The sequence below is a fragment of the Pseudoliparis swirei genome, chromosome 13, assembly GCF_029220125.1.
Source record: "Pseudoliparis swirei isolate HS2019 ecotype Mariana Trench chromosome 13, NWPU_hadal_v1, whole genome shotgun sequence".
Taxonomy (NCBI): domain Eukaryota; kingdom Metazoa; phylum Chordata; class Actinopteri; order Perciformes; family Liparidae; genus Pseudoliparis; species Pseudoliparis swirei.
Window position 1 is genome coordinate 7,229,063 of NC_079400.1, and position 18,734 is coordinate 7,247,796.

At 41.9% G+C, this 18,734-nt stretch overlaps 1 protein-coding gene and 1 non-coding gene across 9 annotated transcripts in view; both read left to right on the forward strand.

Annotated features, from left to right (window-relative positions):
• Positions 1 to 239: 239 nt before the first annotated feature.
• trnai-uau (transfer RNA isoleucine (anticodon UAU)) lies at positions 240 to 333 on the forward strand. The gene is made up of 2 exons: positions 240 to 277; positions 298 to 333. It is a non-coding gene; the product is annotated as a tRNA-Ile (tRNA).
• Positions 334 to 5,521: 5,188 nt separating this feature from the next.
• The window catches only part of ppm1bb (protein phosphatase, Mg2+/Mn2+ dependent, 1Bb), a 33,415-nt gene continuing 20,202 nt past the window's right edge, over positions 5,522 to 18,734 (forward strand). For all 8 annotated transcript variants that reach the window (XM_056429319.1, XM_056429321.1, XM_056429322.1 and 5 more), the window contains exon 1: positions 5,522 to 5,885. The gene's annotated coding sequence lies outside the window, so the exon portion shown is untranslated. The remainder of the gene's footprint in view (positions 5,886 to 18,734) is intronic.

Below are 18,734 nucleotides of genomic sequence, written 5' to 3' on the forward strand. Positions count from 1 at the left end.
TTAGCGTTTCAAACTTAGAAGCCGGAGCTTTGTGAGAGGTACTTGAACGCAGCACATTGTTTGCTGGACTCCATGTGACCACCGGTGTCCCGCAAAGTTATCACTGGTCTCCATTTCGTCGAAAGCTTTTCAAAACACATGAGTCAAAAATAAAATAAATGTCTATCGTCTTAAGATATTTGTCCTTTAAGGCCTTTCCCGACTTTCTTAAACAGAAATCCTGGCCGATGCCCGCCGAAGCTCCAGTGGCGTAATCGGTTAGCGCGCGGTACTTATATGACAGTATGCAGCAGAGCAATGCCGAGGTTGTGAGTTCGAGCCTCACCTGGAGCAGAGTTTTTAACCCTTACTTACTTACCTGTTGTGATTATCGTCACCTGCATTCAAATTCTACTCACGTTTATACTATAATATTGATATCAACAGAATTATATTGAATCATGGCAAATCCCTCAATTCAAACACAAAGACACCAACATATATGTTTAACTGCTGATTTAATAGATAGAAATACATAAAAATTCTACACATTCTTATATTTAAAAAGAAAGAAAGATTAAACTTAAATAGTCCACAGCAATATGATATAGACTAGAGTATACCATTTTATATAGTACACATTGCAAATTGATTGTGCCAATGTAATAATTAAAAGAAATTAGTTACTATTTTTTTATATTGTTATGCCTTCTCTGAAGTATTGAAGGAAATATTTTAAGGCAAGGCAATATAGAAAATAAATTTACAGGATTTAAAAGAATACAATAATATACAAGTTTAAAAAAGTACTGAACTGTAACATTTTGTTGAAGATTAATATTTGTATTCTAGTTTTTTGTTACGTTTTTATTATATCTTTGGTCTCATATGTTCTGCTTATACAGTTGCATGGGTTTTGATGATGACATTAATAATAATAACAATCATAATAATCCTAATCATAATAATCATAATAATAATATGATAATAATTTCCGTTATTATTATTTCAGTTACTTTAGTTACACTTTGATACGAACTATATTTAATGAAGAAAAAGGAACTCTTGTCAGTCTCCCTCATCTTCTCAGTTCGTTGACAACAGCGCCGCCTGGCGGTGAACAATCAGAATGGCTACTCTGTTGTGTAATCCAGATATTCACCACTAGAGGGCGATGTACCTGCACCGGACAGAGTCCACAGCCTCAGTAGCTCCAAAAACGTTTTTTTAAAAACATAAAGCTGCATTTAAGTTCCTCAAGTAACATTTTGACAGGTGCCTGCTGCAGAGAAACGTGCCACTAGTCCGCCTCTGGTAACTTTTAGCATAATCTATATTCACAAATCTATTTTGTGACATACATAAATATTTCGCAGTGGCATACACACATCTTCTTTACACAACATGATGTGCGTACTGCTTAGTTTCTTCACTGTATCAAATCTTGTGCTTTATTTTACTGTCAATGATTGTTACATGTTCTATATATGCCTACATCTGTGTCCTTGGTGTGTGTGTGTTTGTGTGTGCTTTGTATGAATGTGTGTGTGTGTGTGTGTGTGTGCAGGGCACTGCAGGCCTGTCACTCTAAGCTCTTTAAAGCTGGGAATGAACAAGCAGAAGATTGCAGTAATTATGTGACCCAGAATGTCCCGGGTGCAGATCTCCAGGCTGAAAATGAGAGTGCAGATCAGGGCATCGTACCTCCCGTCGCCCCGTGCCCTCCCTCCCTCTATCCGGCTGGCCCGGGACACAATCACGGAGTATTTAGCAGCAGAGTACACGTGTGTATGAATGCATGTAAGCAGCGCCGCCGCTCCCATAACGCGCACTACGCGCTGTGCGTAGGGCACCAAGTCCTGAGGGGGCACCACAAAATAGGCAACTAAAAAATCCTCATAGTTATAATAATTATAATGCCGATATTATTACAGTCTACAAATATTAGGCACCTTTTAGGCATGTATATCACAAAACAGGCAGAACAAGAGATATATTTAATCGCTCAGCACCCCCCGTCAACACTTCTCGGGTCGCATCGCCCTGCCGTGATGCGCGCCGACACATCTGCGCACACAGGTGAGCACACTCTCACTAGCACCCCCGCCCCCCCCCCCCCGTCAACAACGCTCGCCGTGGGTCCCTTTCCTATCTCAGGGGGGGCATCATGAAGAGGTTATGCTTAGGGCACCAACATGGCTAGGGGCAGCACTGCATGTAAGTACATGTGTGCATATTTGAGGGGATGCTTGTGTATTTTTAAGCTCCTCCAGATTCATGTAATACGAGGGATCCGATTTGGAGCGTGTGCCACTTGTTCTTGGTGCTCCGGATTAGACGAAATAGTTTTTTTATTTACTCTCCTCAGCCGCCTCCATAAAACGCTAAAGCCTAGCATCGCCCCCCCCCCTCCATCCCCTTCCTCACCCATCCCCTAAGGTGACCAGGTGGCTGAACAATGACACACACCACCGCGACGGTGGGCTCAGTGGGCCACTTTACTCAATGAGGACCTCGGCAGTTGGTTGGAGCCTAGTGTGGACATGTGTGTGTATGTGTGTGTATCTGTGTGTGTGTGTGTGAGGGATTGATGAAAAGGGGGGCAAAAGACTGAGAGTTTAATATTTGGGATAAACTGTGATTGAACATCCTGATCAGAGCGGAATGATCAAATTCTGCCAGTGATAATCCCTCATCTTGGAAAATTAAATACCACTGTGTTGCTCACTCACACCCTCTATCTGTATGGAACGCACACACACACACACACACACACACACACACACACACACACACACACACACACACACACACACACACACACACACACACACACGTGCAGTATTTAAACTCTTAATCTGACCTGTGTCTCATAACCCTGCTTGTTTCCTTAGGGAACTGCTCTGATATCTGATGAGTTTTTCATTAACAAGACACAAGTCTAATCCTGAGAGAGGAACACAAAATGACAACGGATAATCCCTGTTTTCCCCTCAAATACACACGCACACACACACACACATATAAACACACACACACACACACACACATAACTCTGATCCACTGATCCACTATCTAACAAAACATCTTCACACACACACTCATACTCATGTTTATGCTTCAATCTATACCTCTTCCAGTTTCATTCACTCCGGCCTAAATTTGATTTATTTGCACGACGAATTAAATATCCTTATATATACTATAACACATACGCATATGCAGAGTTAAAGGTTCAGTACACTTGAACAGAGCCTGCCCGAAGGCTCAAGTGTGTATTCCTGTTTTGAAGGCCTCATTTGAAGCCTCCTCCAGGGCTCTCCTCCTCGACACGATGAATTGAGAGAAGGCATTCATGGTGTTGCACTCGGCTGTACAGTGCGGTTGTCATGTGAAGAATTAAACAGAAAAAGCTTAAAAGAGTTGCTCAAACTCCAGGGGTGGTCCCCCCCCCCTCACCCATCTTCTTTAAACAATATCCTCAACGTTTCCCAACACAGAAACACGGTACTCTCTCCTGTAATGTAAGGCCACAACCACTTTGAGTGTAATTATTTCAACTGTTTCTCAGTTAAAATACTTCAACATCTGTGAGCTCAGCTCAGCGTTGAAGCCGCATGGCGGAACAACAAACATGGTGGTGGTTCTTTATTGTCGCGAGTGGTGAACAATACACAGCGCCATAGTTGTGGAATTCATCCACTATCTATTCAAAATGCAGATTTTTTTTTTCAATGTTAAAAACTTGTGCCTTTAACTTTTCCTCAAGGAACAATATTTGTGTTTTGAGCATTTCAAGCCCATCCAAGACATACAAGCTTTCCAACTGTGAGTCAGGTAGTGGGAGTTTAACTTCCAGAAACAGATACTCCCAACAGAGCTCCTCCCTCTTTCTAACTGTGTTCTGACATTGAATACGAGTTTTCTGATGCTTGATGAGCAGACAGATCTGTTTGAATCTTACTGAGGCCTCGTAAGCCATCTCTCTGCTCGTGAATCACTATTAGGGGCATAAAATGTCTCAAAACATAAAAAAGAAAAAGATTAACTGAAAATAAGTTACTTTTCTTGTAACTGTATTCCGAGTGATATATTTAGTGTCCATGACAGATGTATTGCTTCCTAATTCTCCTTATTCTGCTGAATGATGCCAAGGAATATAAATGTATATGAATAATTCTGGTTTCAAACTGAAACGTGCAGGGCCTTTTGCAGGTCCGGTCATTAGCTTGCTAGGAGGCTTGCGTGGAAAATGTGTTGCTCCCAGTCTCCGTTCAGCAGTTTCTCTTTCCTGTGCTACCTGCTCATACTTCTAAATTGCGTCTTGAGCACGTTGGTAATCCAGCCGTGGGTTCAATGTCAATTTGCATGTATTGCAGATGTGTGTTGTGGCCGGGTGGAGCTTGAAGTGCCTCCTATATCTTGATTGGTTTTCTACTTTAACCACCTGAATAGAGTCAGTACTGACATGTGTCGATCAATAACGCAATGGAGTCAGTGTTCATGTGAAGCATTTTGGAAACCAGATAAACCTTTAAAAAAAAATGTAAAAGAATTTTTCAAACAGTGCAATCAACACATGAGATGCAATCGCGTATGTGTTGGGCTGTGACTATTTTTTGTCACAAAATTAACAAACTTAAATTCTCATGAATGAAAATGAATAGGTGACCCAGTCCATCACACGCACGCTGAATGAGTTGCTGCACTTTTGTGTAGCAACAAAATGGCAATTATCACAGAATGTAAATATAGCTAAAGCAAAGATGCACCACATTCATCTGATTGAAATTTCCAAAAATGTATGACAATCAATAAATTGGGCCTCAACAGTAAAATTGTTCCTTTAGCTTCTCAACTTCCTTATCATTATAATTTCAATTTGATAAGATGTATTTCTCTTGTGAGGAGCTTCTTGTGTCATATTTGATTTCGTTTTGAAATATGCAATTGCATAAACAAAATATAGGTTACAGGAAATGAGCGAGACCTAACATTTAAGTGTAATTTCTTCAAATTGCTAAATGTCTCGTGTATTACAGTATAATGGTACAATTCTTCCGTCTGTTGGAGGCTCCAACTGAACCCTCTTCAAGCACCCGTTGCACTTGAATTAGGTTGCGCTTGTTATTTACTCCAGGGCACTCGTGTGTGTGGTGACTTCTAAACATATAGAGGACATTAAAGTAGTTTTTCGAAGTTATGCCACTTTTGATTTAATTCATATTGTCAGACTCAGACGCCAGGTTGCAGTCAATCGACTCCCGCAGGAGGCGTAGAGCTTTTTTTAAAATTTCACGACAGACACCGCCAGATTTGCTTCGGCGTACGCCAAAATCAGTTCCGAGTGTATTTTTTCACAGCTCCAGTGCGTCATAGAACTTCGGTTATAGACCAATGAGAATGTAGTTTTGCACAGGGGCAGAGCTAATTGACAGAAGAAGCAGCCAATTAGCCGACGTTTCATCCCGACGTTGTAACCAATCACCGAGCATATGCCAAAAATAACACCTCCTCTTGTTCAGCACCCAAAGTCGAAGGATAGCTCTGGCCTTCCAATTGAAGAAAGTGCTAGATTTGTCAGCGTTGTATAATATAACCAATTCTCCGTTCCGCATTTGCTCCGGAACGATCTGAATAGTCTTCATTTTATGTGAGAGACAGAACTGGCGTCAAACATGCGTAAAAATCAACGCTGTCCAAGCAGGGAACCACCGAGAAAGGAATTATCGCCGCTCATCTGAGGCCAATCTCGATTTTTTTTTTTGGTCAAATAAGGAAACATAACACAGCTAGCTCGCCGACGTTAGCTCCGTAGATAGCCAGGTTACCGACACGTCTTCACACAAAAAGCAGAATCCAGCAGATAATCAAGATTGGATATACATTCGCAACAACAGGAAAACGTAAGTAGCACGTTCGTGTTTTTGCTAACGTCACGAGCTCGAATTTGACAAGCACCAACGGCCGCTAGCTGACCGTTAAGTTGCCGTTAGCGAGCCAGCTAACGTTAGCTCACGTCAACACACTGGCACACTGGGCCTTCCCGTCGAGGGAGTAGTGTTTAGTGGGGAGAGGAGTTCAGCATGTGGTCAGTGGATCGGTATTTAACAGAAACGCACACCCAACCCCCCAGCAAAAAAACAATCAGTCGGTACATTCAACGTAAATTGTGTCGTGTCAATAATAACCTCAGTGTTCAACAGACCATCGTAAAAAAATATCACCTGATGTTTCATATTAACTTGGCTCACATTACCGTCGACGTTAGCCTAGTTAATTGTGAATGAAGCGCATTTAAAGTAACACTTGTGTGTTAACGGCCAAACGACACGTTGGCCTCCAGGGGTTAGTCTGGTCCCTTGTGAGCTACACGAGCTATAACTAGCTAATGACAGTTTAGCGGACTTTGTCATGTGGGTGTCAATGGTTAGCTTGGCGGTGTAACGATATAACGTTGGATTCAAACAAGGACACCGATCCTATTCATTTGATTTAAGTAGAGTCAGTGTGAGCGATATAAATGTTCAGAGTTAACCGTTAATATAGGCTATGCCAGTTGAAAGCTAGCGTTGCTCTACGTGCGCTGCTGTGTGTGCAGTGACCTTAGAGGGTAATTATACACGCAAGCCCCCATTTTTTTTACGTCTCGTATCTTTTGTTGAAGCACGTGAAATCGGTCCGTACAAATTAAATGTAATCTAAGCCGATATTACTGAATGTTAGTCACAATCTGGTAAAGTGTTTATAACCAGTCATGTTTTACTGCGGCAACAGCATTGCTCCAACGCCAGTCCTCTATTGATATCTTTCTTGTCTACAATATATACATATACAGCTATATTTACTTGTATACTATCGTATAGCATAATTGCTTTGTTGATACGGTTCAGCTGAAAAACTGGCGAAATTAATAATTTAAACACGAGATAGAAACTCAAACTAAACATTTCTGAATAAATTAGCTGTTCGAGTTTAAACTGTGTTTACTGTTTGGCCTGTAAACTGGTCAACTACAGAGACAGTTTTACAGTTCCAAGTTTGTGATTAATGTCTCAGTTGACATACACATAATAAAGCAGGTGACTTTGCTACATCACTGCTTTTATGGTTCGATTATTTTGCACATATTCAAAGCTTTAATAGGGAGGGGCAGGTTCATAGACACAGGGTTTGCCATGACCATAAACATGGGCTTGGTTGGTAAATTTACTATAGATAAACTACAGCACAGGCCAATATGACCACATGTAATCAATAACAACTCAGACTGTTTTATGATTTCTTATTATTATATATTAATACAGTTGGCCATTGGATTTGTATTTTCATTGTTATTGTTTCTCTTGTATTGAGAGGAATCGGTGGCAAAATGCTGCCTATTGCTAAACATTTCTTGAACCCAGAATGCTGTGGTCTTCTTAGATATTTCACAGAAATGTTTGGGATGTGATCAGTAAAGTAAGTCACCCTTTATATCAAATCAGATCAGTAAACTTAACAATCATCTCTGGTATTTATTTTTATTTTTCCACCATTGCAATAGGAAGTTTTCATGCAACCAAGGCCTATTCCCAGTTTGAATCAGTCCCAACAAGGGTTTTCCCTACGCTTTCAAAATGAGCAGAACCCCCCATGGCTATTACCTTTACAGTTTGATAATTTGATATCATCTGATATGATTAAGACATTCTAAACCTCCCGACTATGTTGCAGTCATTTGTATTTTAGGCCGTACCTAAGGCTTTTGATACATTCGTGTATCGTGCAGAATTGTAACCTAGCAGCCACCCTGCTCACCTTCACCAGCATATCAGATTGCGATAAGGTGCACAGGTGACCAGTATGACATCACTTGGTCTGGTGTTGGGCTTGTACCCTGCCAGCCAGATACGGGAGGAGTTCAATATCTGATAATCTTATGAGTCAGCGGTCACTGTAAGGTGATGAAACTCACTGTCAGTATGGAGACAGAAAACAAGCTTGTTTAAGAGTTTGACAGATCTCAAAGGTCTTGGCTTTGCACTGAAGAAACTTTAGAAGTCACTTCAGGATTAAAAACAATGCTAATCATGATAGGAACCCACATTGGTTCTCCATAATAGGGAGGAATTTGCACTGGTTTGACATTTCTCACTGTGCCGAGCCTGTTTTACAGTTTTCAGTGGGGTAAATCAGTTGGACTGCAGCTTTCTCATTTGCTTATGCATGTTATTTGATTTTGGTAAGATTTTTTTTTTTTTTTACCATTAAGCCATTTCATATTGATTTTCTGAATAAAATATTCATAAACATTTGCATTAAGGTAACACGTGTATGTTTGCCATTACGGTTGCTGCTCTGATATTAAGTGCTGTAGCTTCACAGTGGGGTTATTTGTACATTAAAAAAAACATGCAATTTGTGTTCGCATAACCACGTCAGACATAGAGAAGCTCATGTGTGGGAGAGCTGTAACAATTGTCATTTAATCTAGCCGTCAAGGAAAAAAAATAGTTGCAACTATTTTGATCATTGTTTCATATATGTAACTATTTTCAATCAACAATTCATAGGTTACAGTTTCCCAATTGTTACTATTTTATGCTTTTCTTATTATTCTCATTTTAAACTAAATATCTTTGTGTTGCCTGTGGTCCACTCGCCATTTGTAGACGTCACCATGGAGCCGGAGACTCTGTTATGTATACTTTGTGATGATTAACCATATGGCTGGGTTTCTTGAACGTACCTAGATAATCTTTATTGTAGTTTCTAAGTCACTTTTGAAGTCAGGTGCTCTTGGTTTAAAGAATATTTTAGGAAACTGCTGCCATGGCTCTTGTTGAATTGTATTTCTTCTTAAATGGAGTGTCCAGAGTCAGACCACAGAAAACATTTTGTTACAAACTGTGTGCCTTTTATTACTGAAACAATTAGTGAATTTATTAATAAGTCAATTGGCAGAAAATTAAACATGTTTCAACCAACATGTCAGGACTCTAGCTTCCCAATTAATGAGGTTTTGCAGCGTTTCTGTGTTTTGTGGTATTTACAATGGAACATCTTTGTAGTTTTGGTCAGACAAAACAAGACATTTGAAGATATCAACTTGAACTCTGACTTTTTGATGGACCTTTGACACAATGAATATTAAGCATGAACAAATATATTGATATTGAAAATAATTATTGGTTGCAGTCCTAATTGCTTGTTCTTTTCATGTTGTATGTCAGACTTTGAGAGTCTCACTTAGTTGTCAGACTGCATTCACGCCAAATCAGGCATTGATCGGCCCATTGATCGGCGGTTACATGATTGGCTACCACAGCTTGATGTCAGGTTATTTGGGTTCAACTTTTCACTGCAGAACGTTGCAGTTTGTTTTTGTTGCATTCAGATGGATGGGATGCGATAACCAAATATTTTCCATCAATGATCACTTAAAAAAAAAAACAATGACTGAAATCTGAAGGCCCCTCCATCTTTAGTCCTTGGAGTGGGGCTGTGACCTCTAGGGGTCACAGAGCAGTGCAGGAGGAGGGAATACTGCGTGATTTCCTCCCGATGAAGCGAGTGCTTGCAGAATTGGAAAATCATTCATCTACTTCACGTGTTGACAAGAAAAGTGGTTGCACAGTCTCTGTTCATCTTTTCTCTCCATGCTATTAGAAATGCATAATCTATAAACACACATACTCACACATAAAGGAGAGTGAGCTCTGCCACCGTGTGTGCCGCTGTCTCAGTTCACAGTCCAAACGGACAGCTATAGGAGTGAGAATATATTTGCTAAACTTTAAAAAAAGTATTGGTTTAGAATCACAGACAGAAAGTCTGAAAGTAGAAAGTCTAACACGACCACAGTGTCTGGTGTTTTTCGCTGCAACACCGTGACTTGGTGTACATGTAGCTTAATTTGCAATCGTAAGTGTTGGTTCTTGGTCACTATGTTGTGCTCTGAGATGCTTTTGTCACTGTGGCTTGCAGATATTTAACACAGTCTACCTAATTTTGAAACATCCATTACACTTGTCAGGTGTCACCTTTTATGCACAAGCTTTGTTTAATAACGTTTTCTTTGTCATCTCACCCTCATGAAGTAAAAACCGTGTTGAATGTCACAGGAAAACAATGCAGGAGAGCAAATGGTGAAGAGTGATTTCTCCTGACTGGTTTGGTCCAGCAGTGTAATGTACGACCTTGGAAGCACTCTGCTGCAGATTAGTGCATAAAAGGGAGATGAAGAAATGGAGGGTCAATAATGTATGTTGAAGTGCTGCGTGCTGCATCGGTGCATTTGTCTTTGTTCTTCGCGTAATAACAGAAACATAAAAAGGGAGGTCAGAGTATCTGTTAAATTGGTTCAGTAGTTAAGATAAAGACGGTGTCAAATCTGCAACACTGATGGATTTCAGGTGTATGAATAGAACATATAGGAAGGTGTGGTTTTAGAAGTCATTCCTGTCACATTGGGACCAAACTTCACAATATGAGCCGTGTCCCACTTCAGCGTTGCCTGCTCCAAAGTCCGTATTCCAAGCATAAATACGTCATGAGTTTGGCGAGGCCGTCCCATTCCAGAGGCCTCTCCAAATGCGGCTGTGAAATGTGACCCGGTGTATCACACAATCCTCTCTGGGTTGGTTCGTCTAATGATGCATTCACGTGGTCATTCTCGCCTCATACATATGGGAAAGTCTCACATGATCGTGTCATTTATCAGGTATCGTCCTCCATGCGTGTCAGCACATAGACTGATGTTGATAATCTCTGGATGTTGAAGAAAACAAGTGATATGAATACTTAAAGCACAATATGGCATAGTTATCACAATCATTATATTCTTCTGCATGTCTTGAGAGTTCATAATCAAATGATATTCACACTGGTCGTCTGAGTAAATGTGGGGTTATTTAGTCTTAAATGACTCGTCTGACATTGGTTGGGACCAACGTTTTAAAAAATCAGACCGCTTCTGTTTTCTGCAGTTCGTATGTGAAAGTGCTGTGTGGAGTAGCTAACTGAATAGGAATTATAGCCTACTTGCTATGTGACGATGACGTAAATAATCCAACTCCATCGTTCCTTGCCTTGTAATCAGAAGAAATGCATAATTCAAAGGAAATGTTTAAATGATTGCAATACAAAAATCTCCCCAAAAGCGATACACTCGATGTCTCCACTTAAAGCAGCCAGTCGGGGACGAGCGCGGCTTCTAAATCGATCGCACCAGGACATTGCCACTGTTGAGGCTCTCCGCATACAGGTGATGTGAAGATAATGCCGTCCGTACCACGAGCGCCACGCTCGACATGTGCTGATGGATCGTTTCAGTGTTGTTGTGCTTTCAGCTGAGCGAGAAGGGAACGTGTGCTGCACGAGCTTTGAAGAGGGCGGCGGCACACTGTTGGCCCCGTGCGGCCACACTGCTCCGCCTCAAGCGGACCGTGATTGTCCTTTTGGCAGCAAGCCTCTCAGCATGTGACTGAAACAATAATAATAGAGATTTTCTTAAGTAAAATGAATGTGTAGGATTGTGGCTTTTACTTCCCACTTTTTCCTCAAACTTCAGTTTGTTGCTCAGTCCAGAAATGATAAAGCCATCTGTTACAACCGTGACTAAATACATGCGAAAGATGTCTGATTGATAGTCTATGAGAAAACTAGAACGGGCACTCGGTAGAGCGCATACCTTTGCATATCCAGGGTGTCCGCGGGTCCTTAAAAAGTCTTAAATTGCTTTTCCTAAAAATAAGGCCTTAAAAAGTCTTAAGTCTTAAATTCAGATTGGATGGGTCTCTTTTTTTTTTCATGTTATTATTTAAATATGAGCATCATTCTCTCTTCCCAGTCCGTTTTTTTTGCCGGTTGCTCTGTGGTCTGTGTCTCTGTCACGGGGCCCCCCCTTCTCTTAAAGGCCCCCGTGTCGTCTCCTCCCTCCTACCCGTGAGCAAGCGGCTACTTTAGAAAAAACATGGCAGGATGCAAAGTTCAACAACGGCTTGAAAAACGAAGTGTTTCTGGTCACGTCGGGTCTTCTGAAGCTGCGTTGTGCTCGGGAGACTTTCCAGCGGTGGAATCGGTGGCATCGAGCAGGAGCAGAGACTACAGAGAGCCGCGAGCGCAGCGCTCGGTCCTGCTCTAGCTCTCCTGCTACTCTGCTACGCTGCGCGCCGTCAACTTCAACCGATGGAGGTCACAGGAAATCCAGGAAATCAAAAGAGCTCATCACGAAGTCCAAAGCAGTCCAACAGTCGTCGCGTCCTCTGTTCTGTTCCACGAGACTGGACCCACCACCACCACCAGACCACCACCGACCAGCAGTGGACTTGGGACTTCATGTGCTCTTGAAATGATGACCAGGTCCGTCAGGATCTATGGGGTCATGGGCCATGACACCCTACCTACTTCAGCATCTCTCAAAGTAAGTCAAAAATATATATGTAACTAACCTCCTCATGTATATGTGTCATATATATATTACTCAGCTTTACTCAAAGTCAAAGTTGTGTTTAGCTCAGTGGGGGGGGTGCTTGGGGCTCGCCTCAGGGTGCAGGGTTTCGGTTGTCCGCTCTCTCGATCGAGTTGCAAGTCCCCATTAGTTGCACAGTCAGTGCAAGGCACTGAACCAGCGATGAAGGCCCTGCTCATTAATAACTAAGGATAACTGGGATGGGGTTAATAATAGAGAACTAATTATTAATAGGATTAATAAAAGTATTTAATAAAAGTGTATTCTAATAGCTATATATACATAACAGCCACATTAGACTAATTAAATTAGAAGTAGTAATTAATATAAGTGTAGTGTGTTTGGTGGTAAGTGTAGTGTGTTAGTGTTCACTAGTATGGCTTCATGCTTCTCTGTAGGTTCAATAAAAATTATATAGTTCATATTCATTTTTATCATTCATATCAGTCATGGTGTGTCTGAGTGGTGGTGTGGTGACTGTTGTTTTGTTTTGGACTTTGTGTTTTTCTTTTTTTTTTTTTTTTTCTTTTTTTCATGGAATTATATTCAAATGGATATTAATACAGTTTGAAAGTTGTTTTATAGTATATTCACAAATATTCACAAGACAAAACATCACACACAACATCCATAGAGACATACACACTCACACACACATCACACATACATTCACACACATAATGAATTTGCATAATTTAAAGCATTTTTTGTTGTTTTTTTTGTTTTTTTGTTCATTTTATTATATGTTTTTTGTTATTTTTTGTTTTGTTTACTTTTTAAATATATTTATAATTATTTGTTCATTTGTTTGTGGGAAAATGAAATTAAATTAAATGTTTAATATAAATATAATTTACAAATTTAATGAACATTGTGTTATTTTAAACATTAATGTACATGTTTACTATTTTAAAATTAATAATTTTATTAGTTTAATGTTAATTTAAATTATTATAAATTTTAATAAAAGTTAAAAGTTAAATTAAAGTATTAATAAAAATTTTATTTAGGCTCTTAAAAACTAAACCCTGATATCACAAGATTGGGCATTGAATTATGAACATTTTGGCATTAGTTGCATGCCAATTGGATACAGATTGACCGCGCTATGGTAAAAAGAAGATTTTGACCTTTTCATGACCTCGACTTTGACCTGATTGATCCCAAAATCTAATCAAATGGTCCCCGGATAATAACCAATCATCCCACCAAATTTCATGCGATTCGGTTTAATAATTTTTGTGTTACAAATAAATAAATCAATAAATACACGGCGATCAAAACATTACCTTCCGCATTTTCAATGCGAAGGTAACTATTCTCTCGCTTGATTTATTACATCAGTAAACATGAGTTTAAGGTTTAAATTAATAGTGATATATTTTCATTACAATATGATGTTCGTTAAGTAAAACGATGTTCCCATTTAGAGTAGAGGGGACAATAAAGCAGGGTATGCTTTAGGGCGTGGCTACCATGGGATTGGCATTGTCCGATCTGAGAGTCTGTGTTTTAATCTCACAACTTTAACCCTTTCACTGTGTTTTCCATGAAAATTAATTGCAACATTTTGATGACCTAAAATGCCTTATTCAGCGTTTTTTATGCTTGGCCCCACCCTGGTGTTGGTTGTTGAAAACCAAGATGGCGAACTCAAGGCTTCAAAACCGGAGGCCTCAAACCAAGCGGTGATGTCACAGTGACCATGTCCACTTCTTAAATATAGTCTAAGGATTGTTAGACATTCTTTCCCACTATAGTAACCCCTATTAGGGCTCTTTCTTTGCGCTGTTATTTTTAAAGCTGCGGAAAAAGTTATTCACAAAAGTAACACAAAGCCAATTTGACAACATTTGATGTGGCTCTCTCGAATTTCCAGAAATAAATTCTTACATTATCTTAATCTAAAGTAATCTTCTTAACATTTATTGTAGACTCTCAGACTATAATCAAAATAAAGTGTGTGTGTGTGTGTGTGTGTGTGTGTGTGTGTGTGTGTGTGTGTGTGTGTGTGTGTGTGTGTGTGTGTGTGTGTGTGTGTGTGTGTGTGTGTGTGTGTGTGTGTGTGTGTGTGTGTGTGTGTGTGTGTGTGTGTGTGTGTGTGTGTGTGTGTGTGTGTGTGCATGTACGTCTTAGCATGGGGGGTGTTGGTTTCGACTTGTGGTCACAGCACGGGTGACAGCAGTTTTGAGTGGTTTAAGTGCTTGAGAGTTCCTGGTTTCAGTCTGATGTCTCAATGGAGATTGTGTGTGTGGTTTTTCTTCTTCTTTCAAGCAGGCTATTCTATCATTGTTTGCTAGGGAAATCTCACAGCATCAGCATGTGTTCTTGCAGTCTGCATGTCTGCGTTCAGTGTCTGGCTGCTGCGACTGCTTTAATGGAAAAATTATGCAACTACTCTTTTCTCTATGTCTCTGTCTGTCAGTATCTCTCTCTCTATATATCTCTTTCTCTATCTCTCTCCTCTCTTATCTCTCTCTGTGTGTGCGTTTTAGAGCGAGTGAGAGAGGGGGTTGTCGCTGAATGAAGCTTAGGCTGGATGTTTGCCCTGCAGGGTTTTGGTTGCTAAGCAATGGCAGTGTGTTTGTTTTATTTTTAGAGAGAATCACTGCCGGTGAACAGAACTGATTTCTCTTTCTCTCGCACACATGTGTGAACACACTTTCTTACCATACATGAACATAAAGACGACTTGTGAGTGGCAGTCGGTGGTGGCGAGAGCTCAATAGAAGAAATCCTGTTGATCCTATCATGTAGCAGAAAGGCAATATAGATGTGAATAGCCCACTGCCCCACCCTGGACATGAAATTTAAACCGGCCTGTCGTATTTATAGAGCGTCTTTTTCTCGCACATAGACTGACACTGACTGCACACACACACACACACACACACACACACACACACACACACACACACATACACGTTCCTCTGAAACCAGCTGTAGTCGCTCCTTGCATGTACCAGCCTTTTTTGGGCACATGTCTGTCATGCTGAGTGTCCTCTCACGTGGGATGTCCTACATAGTTAGAAATCAATATGTTGAAAAAAAATGGCTCGGGGAACTATTGATTTTTAGATTTCATGAGTGCTACATACATAATCAACATACTTTAAGTCGCTCCATACTGCTGACATTTAGAGAATGATTTATTGGTATGCTGGGAAAATATTGTACAGGTCAAAAATGCCAAAAGACATGGCGGAAGGCGATTGAGCATGAGGTGGTCGTGTCTTCAGAAACAGTTTACAGTAAATTACAAACAAATGTCTGAAAAAATAAATAAAATTTCATGGACATTTAGAAAAATACCATTTTCAATGTGTATATTAGAAACAGGTAGAATATTCATTGTTTGTTTGGTCCTGAAATAAAAGATCTCTGAAAACAGCTTGTTAAATACTATTTTTCTTTTAGTAATCAATTTGAAGATCAAAATAGTTGCTGATTATTATCAATTAATTGAGAAGTTAACTAATTATTGCAGGCCTAGATTAATTGTTATATACATTTTTCAAACATTTCCTCATTTAAAATCTTGTAAAAGCATTTGCCTCATTTGAAGTCGACTCCATGTCGGTTTCAATACTCAAAAATATCAATATATTCTTCTGGTCTTTAACTAATTTCAGTTGCCATTCATTAGCGTTTCCTTTCTCTCAGCAACCAACGACTTCATACCTTCAACATGTCTCTCTCCCTTCATGCCTCTGAAGTATCTCAGCAAAGCTTGAATTATCAGCCCTGTTGGCTTATAACTAGCAACGGGTTGGATCAACTAATAAAAAGTTCAACCTGACTCAAATTTAGCTGGACCACGATGCAAGACACTGCGGTGATAAATCAAATACATGCACGTTCACAATCTTGGTATATTACTTTGTAACATGAATGTATATTTCTACAGTTTAGTTTGCGAGCTCTTCAATGAATGAAAGATGAAACCATTCCTCGCATAATAACTTTCCAGAGCAGTAAAATCCCTGATGGTCTAAATAGCTGTGAAGTGTTTTGGCGCCTGGATTCAGGGATGGACAGCTAATGTATCTGTTACTAAAACTGGACTTCCTGGATTGGATTTTATTGTCTGACGGTACCTGAACCAACACGGCCTCATGGATTGTTTTAACACGCATTTTCTCTCAGGGTGGCCAACTTCAAGCAACGTTTACTTCCTGATGGCGCCGCGGACGGCCGGGTGTTTGTGTTGGTGATGTTTTGTTTTTTTTTTTTTTTAAATTTGTTTCTGCTCCCAGATTCAGAGCTCTTTTCACAGACCAGAGAAAGATCAGCAGAACAACAGCGGATTTACTTTTCAAACGTTTTTTCTGTGAGTTACTTACTGGGTGTTTTACTGGTGCTCTCACGGTGCGCTGCCCGAAACGCCGGCGAGGAGGCGCGAGGGCGGCAGCGCGCGGCTACTTATGGCAGGAAGCGGGCCGGGCGACAGCTGCTGCGCATCAACCCTGTGCAACAAACGCTCAAAACTCCAGCTGCTGGTGGGAGAGACAGAGACTTCTCCTCATCCTCCGCCCTGTGTTTTACGGAGAATCATGGCTAAGGATCGATACCAGATTCTGCGCTCCAGCTCGCTGCTTTCCAGCTGTTCCGGACGGACGGACACACGGAGCCTCTCCAAAAAAAGAAGGGTGGAGGAATCTTTAAACCCTTCTACTCCCCACGTGAGTTCATCATTTCATTGGCCGGAGTTTTATGCGCGCGAAAGCCGGTGCGAGCACGCAGCGACTCGCCGAGGGTGTGTGGTGTGTGGTGGGACCCTTCCGGACCTTTAGTTATTGTGTGTGCTTACGGATCACGCCCCCTCTCGAGCTGCACTGAAACTCTGACCACGTCATGGTTCATCTGATTCAGCTCCAGGGTGAGTTATAAACGACAAAAACCCTGGTCAGCGGAGGCTCAGGAAGCTAAGACTGCAGAAGGACCAGGCATTCAGGAGTGGGGACAGGACCTGTACACAGAGTCCAAATACAGGTTTAGGCGGTGCGGAGAGATGCTAAATGTCTGTACTCTGAGAAACTGCAACAGCAGCTCTCAGCAAACGACTCTCTTCTGTGGTGAGAGGGCTCAGGCAGATCACCAAAGCAAAGCCCAATCACCCCACTCCATGAACAATGTGCTTCAGCGCAGACGAGCTAAATGTTCTTCTGCCGCTTGCTTTGAAAGACAATGGAGCAGTCCTGAGACCATCCCATCAACAAGCCACATCAGACCATCAGCCCAGCCCCCAGCCCCCCATCACTCACACCTCTGAGCACCCTCCATCTCCTCAGCAGTCCATCCTCGCCATCCTGGAGAGAGAAGAAGGGCAAAGCAAAAGCAGAACAAGCGCAACCCGACTCCGTCTCCCCCCTCTCCACTGCCCTACTGTGCTGAAGCACTGTGCTGCCGAGTCTGTCTCCACGTTCACCACCTCCCAACACCCTGGCTCCTGGCCCAGCCCCCTTCTCCAGCCCCACCCATCCCAAAACCCCAACCCACAAGACTCAATCACCAGACTCTACAGGCCTGACCCCATCGCCTGTGGAGTCCTTCATGAAGTCGTCCTTTGACCATCAAGACCCACACCAAGACCATCACACCCCCCCCCTCCTGGACTCTGTAGCAGAGCCCAGAGCCCTGGCAGGTCACTACATCCTCCAGCACATGGCCCCCAGCATCACCCCTCCCAGGCTCCTGACTTTGGACTTCAGCTCTGGTTTCCTGTTTGTCATCCGTCCTTCTGCTACACCAATCCGCTCCCTGCTGCCCAGCTGCCGACTCCACCTGCAGGTGGACCTTCCTGCCCGCAGGATCAGAGACTGACTGACCTGAGGAAGCAGACAGGCTGGGGGAGGCCGTTCAGGCCTCCCGACCCCCTCCCTGTCCTCCCCTGTTCCTGTTCCCTGTCTGTCTCCTCCTCTGCCCTGTCAGTTCTCTGCACTCTCAGCTCCTGCTCCGCTAAGCAGTCATCAACTCAACTCAGTGGACTCTCATCCTCAGACTCTCCTGGACCATCTGGTGGGGACCACCACCCAGGGGAGCAGCCTGGTGCAGAGATGCCTGGAGACAGCCAAATGGTGGACAGGAGTGCCTTCAGGAGGAATGTGGGTGGGAGCCCCCCCCTCAGCCCAGAAGCCCCTCCTCTCCCCCTGTGTGTGTCTCCTACTCTTCCCTGTCCTATCATCACCCAGGACCTCAAGTGGGAGCTGACCATCCGCTCCATCACCAAGAACATCAGCAGAGGATGTTCTCTGAGGCAGCTGAGAGGCTGCAGGGGGAGAGGGAGCTTGAGAAAGACATG